Source organism: Dendrobium catenatum, unplaced genomic scaffold, assembly GCF_001605985.2.
Source record: "Dendrobium catenatum unplaced genomic scaffold, ASM160598v2 original_scaffold_12953, whole genome shotgun sequence".
NCBI lineage: Eukaryota > Viridiplantae > Streptophyta > Magnoliopsida > Asparagales > Orchidaceae > Dendrobium > Dendrobium catenatum.
In genome coordinates this window covers 8943-13423 of record NW_021331413.1, presented here as the reverse complement: position 1 = coordinate 13423, position 4481 = coordinate 8943, and positions in this window count along the sequence as shown.

The following is a 4481-nucleotide window of genomic DNA, read 5'->3' as shown; positions in this document are numbered from 1 at the left end:
CATACTTTAAGTCTAGCTACAAGGGCAAAAGTCTTCTCAAAATCAATCCCTTCAATCTGATTATACCCCTTAGCAACTAATCTAGCCTTATTTCTAATGACTACTCCTGAGTCATTTATTTTATTTTTGAATACCCACTTAGTTCCAACTACACTTTGATCCTTTGGCCTTGTAATTAATTTCCAAACTTTATTTTTTACAAATTAATTTAACTCTTCTTGCATAGCCAAAATCTAAAACTCATCCGAAAGTGCTTGATCAATATTTGTGGGTTCTATTATTGAAATGAAGGCTGAATGATTGACTTTTTTGTTTAATCCACGCCTAGTCCTTACACCATCACTAGGTTCACCAATTATTAATTCATTTGGGTGGTTTTTAAAAAATCTCAAATCTCTAGGCAAAGGGTTTTCTATCTCCAAATTTTCTTCCAAATTTATTTTATCAATCTTTTAGGAGTTAATCCAAATCTCATCTTCTATGACATTTAGCTCTTCCAAAATTTCAGATTCATCAAATACAACATGTGTGGTCTCCTCAATTATCAAAATTCTTTTGTTGAATACTCTATAAGATTTTCCAACACTTGAGTATCCTATAAAAATTCCTTCATCTGATTTGGGATCAAATTTTCTTAAGGCAGATTTTTTATTGTTATGAATAAACACCTTGCAACCAAAAACATGCAAATATAACAAATTAGTTGTTCTTCATTTTAGCAACTCATAGGGTGTTTTATTTAATTTAGATCTCACATTGACCCTATTCAGAACAAAACATGCAGTGCTAATCACCTCAGTCAAAAAAAATTTAGGAAGTGAGTATTCTTCCAACATGGCTCGAGCGACTTTTATTAATATTTTGTTCTTTCTTTCGACTACCCCATTCTGTTGAGGGGTTCTAGGTGCAGAAAAGTTGTGATCAATTCCTTTCTCCTTATAAAAATCCTCAAATCTTTCATTCTCAAATTCTCCTTCATGATCACTTTGTATAGTTATAATTTCACATCCTAACTTTCGTTGAATCTAAGTCAAAAAGTTTCTAAATTCCTCAAATGATTTACTTTTATGAAATAGAAATCTAAACCATGTGAATATAGAGTAATCATCCACAATCACAAATCCATATACATTCTCTCCTAGACTTACAGTTCCAACTGGTCCAAAAATATCCATATGCAAAATCTCCAATGGTTTACTAGTTCTAAGATTCTTATTGGATTGAAAGAGGACTTCACCTATTTTCCTAATTGACATGCATCACAAAGGTGATTCTTTGTAAAGTCTAGTTTTGGTAAACCTCTTACTAGGTTCTTTTGGATAATCCTTCTAAGATTTTTTATGCTAGAGTGACAAAGACTCTTATGCCAAAGCCATAATTCATCAGAAATAGTTTTTAAACAAAAAGTAGTAGGAGTTTGAATGCAATTCAAATATAGCATATACACATTATTTACCCTTATACCATTCAAAACATCATTTCCATTTAGGCTTAATATGCAGCTAGTAGGAAAAAATTTTACACAATACCCTCTATCATATAGCTGGATTATACTTAACAAATTATGCTTTAAGCCTTCTACCAATAATACATTTTCAATGTAAAATTTTTTAAGATTTCCAATCAAACTTGACCCAACCACCTTCCTTGTGGTGTTATCTCCAAGTGTAACCTTGCCTCCACTCCTAGCTTCCAGCGATATAAATTGTGCAGTATCTTCAGTCATATGCTTTAAACATCCGCTGTCCAGGTACCATATGCTCTCACGAGGTCTTGTGTGAGAGCGACCCTACAAGATTATCAAATGTTAGACCTGAGAACCCAAACAAGCCTTTTAGAAATTTATAAAGAGGGTGCATGTATGATATGTCTAGGTTTATGCATCTTAGGTTTCCACACCAAATAAGTTTTCTTCTTCAAAGTACAGGTGTGAGCTATGTGTCCAATCAATCTATAATTGTTATATTTGACTTTTGGAAAAGGATTCCTAAGCCTTCTACTATTCATTTATCTATTTAGGGATTGCATAAATTTAGGATACAAAATAGGATTAGTGAAATCTTCAAGTTTAGGGGGTATCATATTATCCTCGAGAGCTTTTATCGTTAATTTATAAAATGAATTCATATCTTCTAAAATTTGATTTGTATAATTGATTCTATAAATTTTGTTCTCATATTCATTCTTAAAATTTTTAAATTTTTTTCAAGTTCTATATAGGATGATTTCAAACTTTCATGATTTTTATTCAAGTCATCAAACTAATCAAGTAATTTCATGTGATTGTCATCAATTAAAGTATGATCTTTCCTAAAGATTTCATATTCTTTTTATAGTTCCTCAAATTCTAAGCTCATACTAGTATGCATTTTTTTCATTTTCCTATATACATCATGTATGTGTTCGATACTTCAAAAAGTTCATCATAAGTTAAATCACATTGCTCTTCTTTATCTGACTGAACATGATTATCAGCCTAAGTACAGATTAGTGACTTCTTCTTCCTTTTCGGTCTCTGATGAGTTCGAAGTTGAGTCTTCCTAGAAAGCTCTTTGGAATTTCTTCTTGCCCTTCTTCACAATTGATTTCTCCTCTACTTTCTCCTTGCTAGGAGTGGCTTTGAGTTTTAGGCAGTATGTCTTAATATATCCAGGTTTCATGCACTCATAAAAAATAACATCATTTGAAATCTTGACATTCCTATTAAATTTACCTCGATTTCATTGCAGGCGTCTATTCTGCTTCCTCTTCAGAAAGCTTTTAAATTGTCTAATCATTAATGCGATGTCATTTTCATCCTCAGGTTGTGAGTGTTCACTCTCAGATTCCTCCACTTTTAGTGCTATTTTCTTTTCCCTTCGTGGTTCACTTGCATTAATCTTTCTTTGGCTAACTACTTACTCGTAAGCAATTAGTGAACCAAGAAGATTATCAATAGAGTAAATGTTTAGATCTTTAGACTCTGTAATTGCAGTAACTTTAGCATCATAAGCAGTAAGCAAACAACGAAGAATCTTATTAACTATTTCAGCATTCGTAAGTTCCCTATCCAATGCATGTAAAGAGGTGACTATTTATGTGAATCTTGTGTACATATCAGAAATTGATTCATTTGGTTTCATGCAAAATAGTTTATAATCATGCAACAAGATATTAAGTCTAGATTGTTTAACTTCATTAGTATCCTCATACATTATACAAAGTCTATCCCATATGTCCTTTCCACTCTTGCAAGTAGAAACCCACATGTAATCTTCTGATTTAAGTGCACAAAAGAAACTATTCAAGCATTGGTGTTTAGTTGTGCTAAGTCACATTCTTCTACTGTCCAGTCCACAAACGGTGTTTCAACTCTAACTCCGTCAACTAGTCTAGTTGGTTTTGTATACCCTTTATGAACTAAGATCCACATACAGTAATTAAGTGACTATAAAAATATAGACATGCGTGTTTTCTAAAAATTAAAATGAATATTGTCGAACAATAGAGGTCTAGTTATAGAGTAACTCTCATGTGTATTTTGGTTTCCAAATATAGCCAACTATATTAATCAAAAAGTAGTATAAACTTATGATTTTGAAATAACACTCTAATACAACTTGTTGATACTTGTTCAATATGAATTAGGTTGTTAAACCTAAGCTTATGTCACAGCGGCTAACCAAGAGGGGGAGTGAATTGGTAATTAAAAATTAATCCCTCTTTTAAAAATTTAAAACTGAGAATTAACTTTAGTGAATTTTATAGAACGAGATTTTTCAACCACAAGTTAATACAGTAAAAATTAAAAGGCAGCGAAAAATAAAAAGACACAAGATTTATAGTGGTTCGGTCAAACACGACCTACATCCACTCCCCGGAGGCACCCTCCGAGTATTGCACAAATACCACTAGTGAATCTCCTTTTACACCCAAAGCAAGGAGAACAAGCATTTAAAAAATTCTCTTACACCACTACTCCGTGCGGTAGAGAACTGTCATCCTTTTACACTCTTTCCAGTGTTGGCAGAGAACCGTCCGTCCTTTCACACTCTCTCAGTGTAGGCAGAGAACCCTTCGTCGTTTCACACTCTCCAAGTATGGGCAGAGAACCCTTCGTCCTTTCACTCTCTCCAAGTGTGGGCAGAGAACCCTTCGACTGTTCACACTCTCCAAGTGTCGGTATAGAACCAGATCTCTTTGACAGATCTTCTTACAAGAAATCTAAAAGGAAGAAAGAAAAGAGTGAAGTAATCAAAAACCACAAGTAAAGATTCTTACCTTTAAGTACCAAGTGAATCTTTCACGCTCCAGTAGTAAGAATCTTCCTTCAAACACTCTCTCACACTCACTCCTTGAGTCTCCCTTCAGTTGGCACAAAGATCCGTAGGCAAAAAGATTAAGAGGTAGTTCTAATTGGACTTTATATAGGAAAGACACAAAAAATAGTCCAAAAATTACTGATATTCAAGTCTGCACATAGTGGATCATCCCGTACGATC